Genomic DNA, 15872 nt, shown 5'->3' with positions numbered 1-15872 from the left:
TGCGTTTAGCCACAGGGGAGTGTGTGGGAGGGAGGCAGGAAGAGATGACCTCTGGAGAAAGACAGGCCAGGTCAACCTTACCTCTAACACCACACCCACTCCTGCTTCAGACGGAAGCAGCTCCCAATCCCTCCCTCCTGTACAGTGTGAAAGGGACACAGACTTGCCACATTCCGAACCCAGACACAAATCGGGGAGGGGCTGTGACCATGTCCGCCTCTCACATGTTGCCTTAAGACGACATGGTGCCAGGAGAGGCAGGTCTGTTCTGGAGGGTGGAGAGCACTGGATAGGAAAGTTTGGCTCTGTTTGGTCAGTTACACCCATCACCATGTAAAAGATGTATGGGAATGTGTGTCACCTCTCCCTATGCAAACCTTAAAAAGGTAAGAAGGTTTTAAAAAAAAAAAAAGACTCCTGCTATCCAGTATTTCTTTTTCACAGAGACTCAGGCTACATCTAGGCCATGTCTACACTAGCCCAAAACTTTGAAATGGCCATTTTGAAGTTTACTAATGAAGCACTGAAATACATATTCAGCGCCTCATTAGAATGCCGGCAGCTGCGGCACTTCGAAATTGACGTGGCTCCCTGCTGAGCGGCTCGTCCAGACAGGGCTGCTTTTTGAAAGGATCCTGGCAACTCTGAAATCTCCTTATTCCTACCTGCTGTTAGGAATAAGGGGATTTCGAAGTTGCCAGGGTCATTTCAAAAAGGAGCCCTGTCTGGACAAGCCGTGCGGCGGGGAGCCACGTCAACTTCGAAGCTTTGGGCTAGTGCAGATGTAGCCCTACACTACCTGATAAACTTGAATTTAAGGAAATTATCTCAATTTTACAATGTCACTGTCTTCACTGTAAATACCATCAGCATGATTCTAGGGAGCACTAAGATCAATATCATCATACCGTCAAGAAGCAGATGGGTGTAGTGTCAAGTTTGAATGAAGGCTAGTGTGGCAGCACCATATTTTTGATTCAATTTCCTTAGACTCCAGAGGTGCCCCATATTCATCCCACAATGCCCCACAGTCCTCCACTCTGGCCGTGTCCATCTCCACTGCTCTCCAGAGCTGCGTCTACACGTGCACGCTACTTCGAAGTAGCGGCAGTAACTTCGAAATAGCGCCCGTCACGTCTACACGTGTTGGGCGCTATTTCGAAGTTGAAATTGACGTTAGGCGGTGAGACGTCGAAGTCGCTAACCCCATGAGGGGATGGGAATAGCGCCCTACTTCGACGTTCAACATCGAAGTAGGGACGTGTACACGATCCGCGTCCCGCAACATCGAAATAGCGGGGTCCTCCATGGCGGCCATCAGCTGGGGGGTTGAGAGATACTCTCTCTCCAGCCCTTGCGGGGCTCTGTGGTCACCGTGGGCAGCAGCCCTTAGCCCAGGGCTTCTGGCTGCTGCTGCTGCAGCTGGGGGTCCGTGCTGCATATACAGGGTCTGCAACTAGTTGTTGGCTCTGTGTATCTTGCACTGTTTAATGAAAGTGTGTCTGGGAGGGGCCCTTTAAGGGAGCGACTTGCTGTTGAGTCCGCCCCGTGACCCTGTCTGCAGCTGTGCCTGGCTCCCTTATTTCGATGTGTGCTACTTTGGCGTGTAGACGTTCCCTCGCTGTGCCTATTTCGATGTTGGGCTGAGCAACGTCGAAGTTGAACATCGACGTTGCCAGCCCTGGAGGACGTGTAGACGTTATTCATCGAAATAGCCTATTTCGATGTCGCAACATCGAAATAAGCTATTTCGAAGTTGGGTGCACGTGTAGACGTAGCCCAGGTGTGCAGGAAATAGGTAACAGGAAGCCTGTGAATTTGAATTTGGCACCAGAAAGCCCATGGCTGTGGGGTCATGCTTGTATGAGAGGCTGAGAAGCTTCTTTCTTCCTTTGCTATCAGCATTGTGAAAGCATCTACCCATTAAAAATAGCTCCAATATGGGGTTCATGGTTCTGTCTTTACCTCTGCAAGCTGAGCACTATTTTTTCCCTCCTGTGCTGCCATCAGCCTCTGCCCTGTTGCACCACATGGCAGCTAGCTTGTATGAGAGGCTGAGAAACTTCTCTTCTGCAGTTTACATTTGTGCAGGGCCTCCTGCCCCTGCCCCACAGGAACCATGCAGTCAGGATCTTTCCTGTGCCCAACAACATCACATGGCTAGCACCGATCCAATAAAAGGACATGCCTGCTGCTCAGCATGGACCACGCTTCCAGGTAGCACCATGCCCTGGCTTGCATGCGGTGAGGGCTCCAAGGGTGGGAAAGATTTTTGGGGGCTTGCTGCTGCCCAGGGAAGTCTCCCACAGTGGCTAAGATTTTGGGGGGAGCCCCCACAGTCAATCCAGGCTGGCCCCCCTGCCTGAGCAACACTGAACGGACCGTGTCTATTGGCCTTCATCCTCCCATACACCCAATCCCCCCTGCCAATGAGATGGTAACATAGTTTACCTGTAGAACCCCTTGACAGAGGAGACTGTGAAGGCCAGGACTATAACCCTATGGACCTAACCTCCATGAATTTATCTAGCTGTTTCTTAAATTATGTTATAATCCTGGCCTTCACAGTCTCCTCTGGCAAGGAGTTCTGCAGGTTAACTATGTGCTGAGTGAAGAAGAGCTTTCTTTTATTAGTTTTAAACCTGCTACCCATTAAATTTCATTTGGTGTCCTCTAGTTCTTGTATTATGGGCACAAGTAAACAACATCTCTTTATTCACCCTCTCCACCACTGTCATAATTTTACATACCTCTATCATGTCCACACCTCAGTCGCCTCTTTTCTAAGCCAAAAAGTCCCAATCTTTTTAGCCGCTCCTCATGCGGGACCTGTTCCAAGCCCCTAATCATTTTAGTTGCCCTTTTCTGAACCTTTCCCAGTGCCAAGATATCTCTTTTTAGGTGAAGAGATCACATCTGTACACAGTATTCAAGCTGTGGGCATCCCATAGGATTTATATAGGGGCAGTAAGATATTCCTTGTCTTATTTTCTATCCCTTTTTTAATAATATCTAACATCCTATTTGCCTTTTTGACAGCCTCTGCACACGGTGTGGATGTTTTCAAGGAACTATCTACAACTCCTCCAAGATCTCTTTCCTGATTAGATGTAGCTAAATTAGCCCCTCATCATATTGGAAGTATAGTTGGGGTTATTTTTTCCAATGTGCATTACCTTACACTTCTGCACATTAAATTTCATTTGCCATTTTGTTGCCCAATCACTCAGTTTAATGAGATCTTTTTGAAGTTCTTCACAGTGTGCCTTTGTCTTGACTTACTTGAACAGTGTCATCTGCAGACTTTGACACCTCACTGCTCACCCCCTTCTCCAGATTATCTGTGAATAAAATGAACAGGATTGGTCCTAGGACTGACCCTTGGAGGACACCACTAGTTACCCCTCTCCATTTGGAAAATTTACCATTTATGCCTACCGTTTGTTTCCTGTCTTTTAATCAGCTCTAAATCCATAAAAGGACCTTCTTCTTATCCCATGACAACTTAATTTACATAAGAGCCTTTGATGAGGTACCATTTCAGACACCTGCTGCTTTTTGTAAAAACTTTGATATTTCACTTACTTCCTATCGATCCTCTTTCCTCAAACTTTGGCCCCCTTAAAACAGGGAAGAGAGGCTGGAGGGCCAGTTGAGGAGACAGATTGCTGGGTGATCCCAAATCACAGAAGCAGTCATGTGTGTGTACATCTGGGGAGCCCCATCCCCATGTTAGGCACCTCTGTGTAACTGGGAAGCCAAAAACCCTGACTCATGAAATCTCTTTTTGCCAAATCTTTAGTATCCTACTCTTTCTTCAAGCTGTGAATTGTTTCTGTATTATTTTCAGGGATTATGAGTCTGTAACCAAGGAAGAGGGGGGACAGTGACTGGAGGGCCAGTTGAGAAGACTCTGACACCTGCTGTCTTTTGTAAAAATCTTAGATGATTCAATTATAAAAAGCAATGAAGTTACAGAAGCAGGATATTTCAATTAATTTGGCAATCTTTGTTGATTCTGTACTTTTCCTTATGGAAAAACGGCTATTTGCTTTCCACGGAAGTGGACCACAGGCAATGAAATGTGGAAAGATGACATCATATACCCACACCCACTTGCAGGGCATTTTTTCCCCCATGCTGCACCAGTGAAAATACCCTGAATACCATGGGGCTGAGGGAATTGTGGGATAGGGTCCCACAATGCATTGCTGCAACAATTGATGTTTGGCGATTGAGCATGGCAGTAATAAGTTGACTTCGTGGGGAATCTGTGGGGAGGTGAGGCTACTCAAATTCAAATTTACAAAACCCAGTGTTACAAGATCGATTTTAATAAATTCAAATTTATCCTGTAGTGTAGATGTAGCCTCAGTTGACTATGCATTGCACAGTCTGACTACCACTGAACTTGCTTGAGTATGAATAATTTTACCAGGCATCCCATATTTAGCACAGGAATATGGTCACTTTATGCTTATAGGAAGTGTCCCCCCAGCCTTTTTTTTTTTAATCCATGGGTGGAATAAATTTTGCTATGTGCACCAAGACAGAATAGAAACACCAATAGAAACTATATGCTGCCAGCTGTGGGTGCTCTGCTAATGAGCAGATGGTGGCACCTGAACCTCTTCTGGGGACTCAGCTTACAGAGAATGAGGCTTACAGGCCTCAAAAGGATAGTTCCCTCTCCATGTTCCTTCCATCCTTGAGGCAGAGGTGGAGGCGGGGCGGGGGGGGGCAACAAGGATGCTAATTGTTATGGGCCACATGTCCAACATCAATCTGACTGATCAACTAACTTCAGACAGGCTAATGAATAGCTAGCTATTAGATGACAACAGCTGTCAGCCACTGACAACTTTATTAATAGAGTTTTATGAAGGATGGAAGTTCTGTTGCACAGAGTCCAAGAACTCAAAGTGTGGCTCTATTTCAAACCCAAAATTTTCAAAATTCTCTGGGAAGGAAAATTCCTAAACAAAATGTTTTGGAGGTCAACTGAAACACTTGGCTTTAACAAACAAAACAAAACAAAAACAAAAACAAAAACTAAAATGTTCCATTTTGTTCTTCTACATTTTTTGTTTTGTACTGCAACATAATACAAAATAAGAAAAAATTCATTCAAAATGAAAACTCAAAGTCTGATTCAACCTTGTAAACACTTTCTCTACCTACACCCATTTATCTCTCAACAAGGATTTCTGCTAAAATGACTCAAATCTCTAAGTGCTTCAATGTCAGTGAAACGACATTTTCCAATGATGTATGGTTCTGTTGGTTTTTCCATCCACTGGGGCCTTATAGTTCGAGGTGTTGTAGAGACAAAGAGCCCAAGCCCTGAAGTTGAAACATTTCTTGTACAAAGACAAGATGAAGCAAACAAGAATGAATGGGAGGGTCATAGTGACAGGGAGTTACACAGATCAACTAGGTCGGGGTCGGCAACTTGCGGCTTTTTAAAGGAGTCAGTTGCGGCTCCAGGTGCTGCCCCTGCTGACTTCTCATGCGGGTTCCTGCCCTGCGACCACTGAAATAATGGTATTAAATTTAATTGGTTTAACGGCCAGCAGGGCAGCAAGAGGGATCCAGACGTTACTATAGATAAAATACCTTAAAATACATACGATTTGCCATAGTGACCAAAGTTTACACAAATTATGAGCTACAATTAAAATCACCTGCAAAAGATGCCATCTCCTTCCCTCCATCCGTCCCCAGCTTGTAGATTCTATAGGGACATTTTTAGCAAATCTAAAGTTTCACTTTCAGATTCTCAAAACTAAGACTGGCGGGGGGGGGGGGGGGAGCGGAAGAGAGAGAGAGAGCGTTCTCCCCCATGGCCATCGTTTTCCCCAAAAACACAGAAGCAAAACCAAACCATTTTCATGTACTTCAATAAAGGTAGTCAAAATTGGGTAGGGAAATTAGGGAGCAGAGAATTACTGCATAGATTATACAGACCTCATACAAATTTGTCTAAGCACTGGCAGACAGGTTAGAAAGTAGATCAGTGTACGATCACAGTACTGCCAAGTATGATTACAGACTCTGGAGCTGGTGAAATATATATATATATGTCGCACAAGTACAGTTATGTCATTTTATCAAACAGCTCTCAAACCACTAAGAACACTTTTAAACTCCATGCATAAAAATTACAGAGTACTGGTATATTTGCCTTGTAATTATTTTTAAAGCTAAATAAGCTTCTCTCTGAAGCACAAAAGCGTTTTTGAAGTTTTGACCACAAACTTTATTTATAGCACTATAGGATTTAAAACCAATTCTATGCAAAGCAAGACCATTTTTGTAAGCACTTGGCTTGCTTCTCAATTGGGCATCCATTTAGCAGGCTGTTGGTTATGAAATCCACAAAATACTGGAAGGCAATACCGACAACTAGTAAGGAACAGTGAATAATAGGAGTGCCCTATTTAGAAGTGAACGCCTTAATCTAGCTTACTGATTCTGTGATGGATCTGAGACAGACCACTTCCTCTCCACACCGCACCATACTTCAGAAGTCTAATGAATTAAACAGCAATATCAGAGACTTTTCTATTCTCCTAATTATGAGCATATTTGCATTTTAGATCTCTTACAGCTTTTCAAAGTGATCTACCCCCAGTACTGATTTGTCTCCCAGTATAAAAAGGATGTGGATTTGCTGGAGCAGGTTCAGCGAAGGGCAACAAAAATGATTAAGGGGCTGGAGCACAAGACCTATATGGATAGGCTAAGGGATTTGGGCTTGTTTAGTTTACAGAAGAGAAGACTTAGGGGTGATTCAATAGCAGCCTTCAACTTCCTGAAGGGGAGCTCTAAACAGGAGGGTGAGAAGCTGTTCTCAGCGGTGTCAGATGGCAGAACAAGGAGTAATGGTCTGAAGTTGAAGAGGGAGAGGTGTAGGTTAGGTATTAGGAAAAACTACTTCACCAGCTGGGTGGTGAAGTACTGGAATGCGTTGCCTAGAGAGGTGGTGGATTCTCCATCCCTTGAGGTTTTTAAGTCCTGGCTGGACAAGGTCCTGGCTGGGATGACGTAGTGGGGGTTGATTCTGCTTGAAGCAGGGGGCTGGACTAGATGACCTCCTGAGGTCCCTTCCAGCCCTGTGATTCTACTACCCCAGTCCCATCTCTGCAGACTGTTTGATCCTACTTTCATTAAGGCGCCTGAAGCCATGGGGCTCCACAGGTACATGCAACTAAAGGAAACAAAAAAATAACTGTGGTCCAGATAATATTTCCTTGTGGAGAAACCTGAAGGTGGGGACAGGGTTAAGATAAAAACTTGGTAGCTGCAGAACCACAGAAGTGCTTTTTGGCTCCAGTGGTGGAAGCAGGGGCTGTATCCAATTAGCCTATGAATACCTCAAAGTTTTACAGGGTTCTGCACTAAATTTAATCAGCAATGACCAACACAGACAATGCCACAGACTTCTAGTCAATGCCCAGCAATGAGGAAAAACCCAACAAGTTGTTAGGATACAAGAGCCATAGGATGATGAATAATGCTATTGTAATGTCTATGTATTAAATCAATTGTGTGGACTCATCTCAAAATGGAAATTACAGATTCAGACGGGCTCCAGAAAAAGGCAGATGAGACTAGTCAAGGGTCCGGAAAAAACACTCACCTAAAGAGAGATTGAAAACATTTCTTACCTTTAAAATCAGATGAATAGGGAGGAGACACGACCAAAGAAGGTATACATAATGGTGATCAAAGGAAGAGGGGAGGGAACAAGTACTCCTGACCTACCTCATAACATGAGAGAGCAAGGAGGGCGAGTCAATGAAATTTTAAAAGTGGCAAATTCATATTAGATGATAAACTACTTTTTTACACCACTTGTCATTAGGCAGGAACTACTGCCACAGGAAGTTGCTGAGACCAAGAATTTACAGATTCAAAAAGGGACTGATTATGTGTATGGACAATTACAGTACCCAGAGTTAGCATTATTAGTGTTAACAGAATGCTGGAAGGAATATTCTGTGGGCTTAAAAGACAGTCTCTAAGTACTGAAGATAACAATGACGTTTATGGAAGGTGAGGAAGGCAGATTACCCCCTTCTATCAATCATGTGGTTTTCACTTGTTCCTCTGAAGTAACGGGGATCAAGCGTTGCTGCAGTCATACTACATGATGAGATAGATCCCCACAGAGTCAATCTTGTTCTTAACTTACTCATAGAAAGCCATAGGGAGATGTTGACAGGAAAGAGGCTCTCCTCTCCTCTGGCCTGTTCCCTTCAGGACTCAGTCTGCCTTCAGCCTCCCAGGCAGGGAGCCCAAAGCCGTTCTCTGGCTCTGCTGGACGCTCAGCACAGACTGAGTCCTCAGCCTGAGCTTTTATAGCCCTGGCCCTGCCCCCTGACTTCCACCAAGGTGACTGGGAGGGGCCAGGCTCCAGATAAAATGGCTCCTGGAAGGGTTCCTCCCCTTCCAGGTCGTGGGGTGGCCACTCCATCCCACGACACCCGACTTCTGGCATTCTGAGTTTTAGGGACTGCCAGAGCAGCAGGTTGCATCCCTGACCACTATGGCTAAGAGCCACTTATGGACCTATCCTTCATGAACTTCAGTAATTCTTTTCATAGCACTATTTTAAATTTTCTTCACTTGTTTCCTTCTTCAGGGGATCTTGTGAAGGCCACAAGTGAAACCATCTAGATTCTAGAGAAGACATATCATTAGTCTATGTGTAGCATTCTAGAGTTTCTTACAACATTGAAAGAAAAATCTTGCTCGCAAGATACCCTGCCTTTCTCCATATTGGGAAAACCAGCAAATTGCCTGCTTTTCTTGTTGCTTATGTTGCATTTGTAAATAGTCAGTGTTAAGAATGGTACCTTTTTCTCCTGTTCATTGGGCTGCGTGAAATGAGTTTGGCCGGCCCGACTCACAAAAGATGACCACGACAGTTCACAGCAATTAGAACACCGATTCACCCTCTCGTTAGAGCTAAGGCAGTGAACAGGCATGGAAATGGGATTGGGTTTCCTTTTCCAGTTCAAAGGGACAGCACTAGTGGGGCATTGTTTGGATTCCACTGCCTATGCCGTAACTGCTCTGTAGATAAACAGAAGTCTTAATTCTCCGTGGCTTTTAATCTTGGCATCTGTTGTAAGCACTCAAAATATGTGTTAAACTAAAATCTGTACAGCTTTTTTTTTAAAGTATTATAGAAACAAACTGACTTACTGAAAGCAAAAGCTACTCATTTCCCAGGTTGCAGGAAGGAAGAAGTGGTTTTTTTTTTGTAGATATAGATGTACTGGCAGTAACATACCACACTCTTGTATAATGACAGAATCGTAGAGGTAGAGGTAACTCTAATAGGTTGAAGACTTCATTTAAACACTCTCTCTCTCTCTCTGTCTGTCTGCAACTACACCATATTTGCTCACGGCTCATAATACCTCTTGCAAATCCATGTACAATGGGCTTGATCAGCACTTTGGGCTAAGAGGAGAGCAGAAATGAAGAACTTTGATACCTCTTACTCCTTGATCCCTCTCTATCTCACAGCCAATGATTTTTTATTTGGGGGGTGGGGTGGGGGGAGAAGTGGAGCAGAACACCACGCTCACACCTGAGGGGCCTGAAAATAACTGCTTGCTCACTTGGAGTGAACTGACTGGGCTTGAGGAGCACAGCAGCAGTAGCAGCTGATGCCTTCCCTGAGGGAAAGGAACAAGCCTGAGAGCAAAGTGGCCCACCGGCCATGGCTCCATCAGATGCAGGAGACGGGAAGGAAGGACAATCTCTTTCTTCAGAGTGACGGGGAGCAGAGCTGCCCAGGAACTCACTCAGTTGGAACACGCAGGGGGAGAACTTTGCAGGCAGATTTGGGTGGGCAAGGAAGAGAAGGCAGAATGGAGGGGATGGGTTTGAATTTTTAACAACAGAGGCTGAGGATAAGATTTTGGGAGCAGGGTGGCGAAATAAAGGAACACAAGCTTGGGGCAGGTTGCAGATGGCAGGGCTCGTCAGAAAGGGGAAGCAGGGAGCAGCATATGCTTGAAACAAGCAAAAGTCATTAAACAGTGGTGGACAAGCTGTGGCCTGTGAGCTGTGTGCATCTCATGGGGGTTCCACCTGCAGCCTGCACACCCTCAGCTGTTCAAGCTCTGGGAGGGAGAGTGAAGAGGAAGGGAAAGTACAAATCAGCAGACTCATGGTACTCCGAAAGTGCTAGGAGGGAGGGGGAAAACTAGGAAGTCCAGGGCTCCAGTGTGTGGGACGTGGGGGAAGAGGCAATAGATGGGGTGTGCGGGCTGCAGTAAGCCATGGGCCATAGGTTGCCCACCACTGCCAATCACCCGGCCCACTGAGGGGAAGGAGGGCCACTCTTGTTGCCCACTCACTAGTCTTCACTGCCCATCACTGCAGCAAACTAAAATGAGAAAGAACAAGTGGTCTGAAGCCAGAAAGGTGAAAAGACTTAACAAGTACAGAAGAGAAGGTAACTTTACTGAATAAAAATTGATTGACAGCACTGTAATTAAATGCTATAATCAACTGTTTTATATGGCAGGAATATAACCATTTGGGGAATACGACAATGAAGGTATTTTTCACCTGATTCCTCACATGTGTATTGAGAAAAAAAATTTCAAATCATGCCTCTCTCTCAGTGTATGGAAGAAGAAAGAGTGCGCACGTGTGTATGCCTATGGAGCACACGAGGTGAGACCAGGCTGAGAGAGAAACCAGGAAACAGAGAGGCTTGGTCTATTCTAGGTAGATAAGTTGACGGCAGATATGCAATTCTAGCTATGGCAATTGAGTAGCTGGAAAAGACTTATCTGCAATCAACTTACCTGGCCATCCATGCAGAGGATCAACCATCAATCATCCATGCATCAACCTCCCTTACTCCTAAATAGGAGCAATAGCAAAGTTGCGCAAAATCGAACTCTGGGAGATTGACCCTCAACGGGTCGATCCTCCCCGTAGCATAGACAAGCCCAGAGAGATTGAATGAGGACAAAGGACGACAAATTAAGGAGGAGAGAAATGGAATGAGCCAAGACTGAGCTAAAGGGAAAAGAATAGAGTTAGAGATGGATTGAATGCCTACGTGATGGATAAATAGAGAATATCTGGTTTAAAAGATGAAAGTGCTACAACTCAAAGTATTAAGATTTCAGTAAGTGAACTAGATATTCTGCACTTAGGAGAGCAGAGAACATTGGCATTAACCTGAGGTTCTCGTTAGGTTCCAGTCTCACTAAGTATATCCTGCTGCTTTCCCTGCACAAAACCTTCTTCTCTTCCCGTGTTGAGTTGGTGTGTTCCACCACCACTTTCTGTCTTAAAAACAATGCTTTGTTCCACCTTACTACATTTCATTAATAAGTCATGATGGTATCCTTGCCTGGCCTTCCAGGAGTTGTTTAGAAAACAGCAACATGAAAATCATGCTTGAAATATTTCCAGCTCTTTTTCTACCGACATTAGGGCCGTGTCTATACTAGCCCACAACTTTGAAACGGCTATGCAAATGGCCATTTCGAAGTTTACTAATGAAGCGCTGAAATACATATTCAGCACCTCATTAGAATGCCGGCAGCTGCAGCACTTCGAAATTGCTGCGGCTTGTCCAGATGGGGCTCCTTTTTGAAAGGACCCTGGCAACTTTGAAATCCCCTTATTCCTATCTGCTGTTAGGAATAAGGGGATTTCGAAGTTGCCTGAACTGAAATGAAAAAAACAAAAACAAAAAACAAGCAGTCCTGGCACTTCAAAGACTATAATAATTTTATTTCTCAGGTAACGAGCTGTTGTGGGTAAGACTCAGTGGGGTTTTGTGAAAAAGGAATTGTGATGGTGAAGTAGAGGCATATAGGCATAAGCATTGTTAGCTGGGGTTTGATGTGGATGAATTTTTTTCAATTGAAACTGTTTTTTTTTGGCAAGAAATATGGACTAGGGGACCAAAACATTTTATAAAAGTGTCAGTTTCACTGAATTAATTCAGATTCCCAGATCCCATGCTTTGTTTCAATATTTTCATTTTTTTCTCCCAAAATGACTGTTTCAGAATTTTTTAGTTTTTTAACAATAGCATTACGTATTATAAAATGCTCAAAATCAAAACAAAAATATTTTGTCTTGGGATGAACAACTTCTTGTTCAACCTAAATTACTATCTTTATTTTTCTAAATTGCCAAGGAACTGAAAAATCCATTATTTAACCATCCTTTTTCTTACTCTCCCGAAAGTCTGAAACACACAAATACTACTTTTCCTCAAAGTAATTAAATTAAGGTCCTTTAGCTCAATCCATTATTTAGTTAAGTTACTGGTCTGGGATATGAGACAGTCAAGTCTACCTGTCTCTCCCTCCAGCATTCCCTACAAAAGTTTCATGGACACAGATACGTTTCATATTCTGGTGAATGGGTTCTGACTAGCTCCCTAAGTGTTAGGCAAAATATTAATCGTGTATATCTGCTTTTTCCACAGTGTTTGGGGCAGTATATTACAGGACATCAGCACCTTGGCAATCTTCCTTAAGAGCATCTTTCTGAGGTCCTGATTCAAGCATAATATTTAATAAAAAAAATGTATGAAGAATGGCTCAGTCTAATCTCTCCTTCACATGCTGTTCCAGCAGACTGTAAGTCCGTCCAAAATGAAATCACAAAATGATTACAGCATCCCCCAGCACTGCTCAAATAAAACAGATGTAATCAGCAGTAAACAAGTATATGAAAAACCTATATAAAATAAATGCAAAGATAAAACATGCAGTATTTTGGACTCTTCCTGTATTTTTGGGTAATGTTTTCTCTAGCTGCAAAGAATAGCACATTTGCATGCAATGTCAATATCTGAAGCAGCCAAATGATGTATGTTTAAAAAAAAAAAAAAAAAAAAAGGAAATGGCACAAAGTAGATTATAATAGCTACATTATAATAGTCACACAGAGTGACAATGGAAAAGACAGATGTTCTGTAGGAAACTACTCAGAGGATGTACCCCTTTGAACCTACAGTATTAAGTCCAATTCTACTTGCATTATGAAATTAGCATGTTAGATTTTTTTCCCCCCACAGTTACAGCCATGAAGAACACAATACTTTCTAAATGCCACTATTCACAGTGTTTGAAAGACAGTTTAAATGAGAATGCCAGGCTAATTATTGCCAGATTCGGTGAACATAATGCCAACCATGCTAGTAGTAGGCATAAGCTGACAAAGGAACTGGTTAGTTCCCAAGCAGCTCACGGGGACCATCCTTTCACTTTTTTTAAAATATATTTATTTATTTTCGGTGGGAAAACACCAAAAATATTCCTATGTAGGGTCATCAATGGGCTAACACTGCCTCTGATAAGCAAAACCATACTGTACATATTCCATATTTCTTCAGGGTCTAGTTCACTTTGCTCCAATAAGCAAATGGACTAGCAAAGTTGATACAAAGGCAATCAGGTGTAGCCAAAAACTCAACAGCTGCCTCAAGAGGCTTTATTGTAACCTTTCCTCCAAGCATAATATAAACTTTGTTAGCCACAGATCTTCAAAATATCACTGATAGTAGCCTGGATGTATGCTCAGACAGAGTTGGCTTTCATTATCTTGAAAATGCTAATTGGCAAATGGCATGTTTTTCTTCTTGCACAGCATAACATGTTTTAATCAAGCCTCCAGAGATTTCTGATACAGGAGCTTTTATATGAAACATAAGCAAAGTTCTGCAGGCACATTATTATTTTATAGCTTAAAAATACATACTACATATTTGTTCAGCAGTAAAACAGTTAACCAAAACCCCCACCCAAAACCATCCCTTTTCTTAATCTCCCAAAAGTCTGAGACACACAAATACTACTTTTCCTCAAAGTAATTAAATTAAGGTCCTTTAGTTTATATCCAGTAGCTTGACAAGTCTGACGTGTTTGATTTAAAAACATTAGTAATGTAAAAGAACACTAGTAAATGTGGTTGGAAAAAAAAAAAAACCCAGCATCAGGAAAGAGAAGTTACTCACCGTAGTAACGGTGGTTCTTCGAGATGTGTCCCCGTGGGTGCTCCACAATAGGTGTCGGGCTCACCTGGTGCCGCAGATCGGAACTCTTCCAACAGTTTCTCCTGGATCGCGCATGCGCCAGCACATGCCACTCCCTTGCGCGCCCCCGGCCACGTGCGCGATCCGGTCCCCACCAGTTCCTTGACCAACCGCCTTGGATGCTCCTGAAAAACACTAAACAGAGATCCGAAGCAGGGAGGATGGGCGGGTGGTGGAGCACCCACGGGCACACATCTCGAAGAACCACCGTTACTACGGTGAGTAACTTCTCTTTCTTCTACGAGTGTCCCCGTGGGTGCTCCACAATAGGTGACTACCCAGCAGTAACCCAAGAAAGGAGGTGGGTAATCGGGTTATGTGCAGCTTGCCCCCGAAAGGACTGCTGTCGACAGACGGGTGTCCTCTTGGTATACCCGATGTAGTGCATAATGCTTGGCGAAGATGTTGTAGGATGACCAAGTCGCCGCTCTACAGGTGTCTTTTAACGCGATGCCCTTCAAAAAGGCTGTTGACGCCGCCACCGCCCTGGTGGAGTGAGCCCTGGGTGAGGCCAGCAAAGGAGTTTTTCGAAGTTCGTAGCACATTTTTATGCAGGACACAATGTGCTTTGAGATTCGCTGTGAAGAGAGACCTTCTCCTTTTGACCTGGGAGCGAGAGATACTTGAAGCCTGTCCATTTTCCGGAAGGACTTAGTTCTGTCTATGTAGAAGGCCAACGCCCTCCTCACGTCCAGGAGATGTAGGCGCGCCTCCTTGCTGGAGCTGTGAGGCTTCGGGTAAAACGAGGGTAAAACTATTGGTTCATTAAGGTGGAACTCTGAGGAAACTTTCGGAACAAAAGCTGGGTGCAACCATAAGGTTACCGCCTCCTTTGAGAATACTGTGCAGGGCGGCATTGCCATAACTGCTGCAAGCTCACTCACCCTGAAAGCTGACGTAATTGCAAGGAGGAAGGTTGTTTTTATCGTAAGGAGACGCAGGGGAACTGTGGCTAATGGTTCAAAGGGTGGACCCATTAGCGGGCTGAGCACCAAGTCCAAGTTCCACGATGGTGGAAGCGGTTTCCGAGGGGGGTACAGGTTTACCAACCCCTTCAGGAACCTGGTAATTATAGGTTGGGCAAATACCGTGGGCCCCTGCTCTGTATGCTGGAAAGCAGATAGAGCTGCGAGGTGGACTTTTATCGAGGATAGGGAAAGCCCGCCCCTCTTGAGGCCCAATAAGTATTCTAGTATTACAGGTATAGGAACGTCAAGTGGAGCTAACTGCTTGGCGGAACACCAGGCTGTAAATCGAGTCCATTTCTGCTCGTAAGTCTTCCTGGTGGAGGTCCTTCGGCTACTTTCCAGGACTTGTTGTACTCCCTCCGTACATGTGCTTTCTAAGGAGCTGAGCCATGGATTAGCCATGCTTGTAGGCGCAGACCCTGAGGGTGCGGATGCACTATGGACCCCTGGGCCTGTATGAGTAGGTCTGGCGCCACCGGAAGAGGGAGCAGTGAGCGATCCGACATGCGCAGAAGCAAGGGGAACCATTGCTGCCGGTCCCACATTGGGACTACTAGAATCATGCGGGCTCTCCCCCTTCTGGCTTTCTGCAAGACCTTGTGGATAAGCGCTGTGGGGGAAAACGCGTAAAGTAGGGGGCCCCTCCATGAAATCATGAATGCGTCCCCTAGGGAGCCCCGCCCCAATCCTGCCCTGGAGCAGTACTTGGGACACTTCTTGTTGTGCTGGGTGGCAAACAGGTCGATCTGGGGAAACCCCCACGTATGAAAGATCGGTTGCAGCAGATCGGAGCGGATCTGCCATTTGTG

The 15872-nt window shown here is 44.5% G+C and overlaps 1 protein-coding gene across 7 annotated transcripts in view; it reads right to left on the bottom strand.

Moving 5' to 3' along the window:
- The window catches only part of FYN (FYN proto-oncogene, Src family tyrosine kinase), a 209848-nt gene that overhangs the window by 164830 nt on the left and 29146 nt on the right, over positions 1-15872 (bottom strand). For 2 of the 7 annotated variants that reach the window (XM_074990728.1, XM_074990727.1), the window contains exon 2: positions 3283-3341. The exons of the other annotated variants lie outside the window; for them this stretch is intronic. The gene's annotated coding sequence lies outside the window, so the exon portion shown is untranslated. The remainder of the gene's footprint in view (positions 1-3282; positions 3342-15872) is intronic. 7 annotated transcript variants of the gene reach the window in all.

The sequence above is a fragment of the Carettochelys insculpta genome, chromosome 3, assembly GCF_033958435.1.
Source record: "Carettochelys insculpta isolate YL-2023 chromosome 3, ASM3395843v1, whole genome shotgun sequence".
Lineage (NCBI taxonomy): Eukaryota > Metazoa > Chordata > Testudines > Carettochelyidae > Carettochelys > Carettochelys insculpta.
Note: the sequence above shows the minus strand (reverse complement) of the source record. Positions and strands in the feature narration are given on the sequence as shown.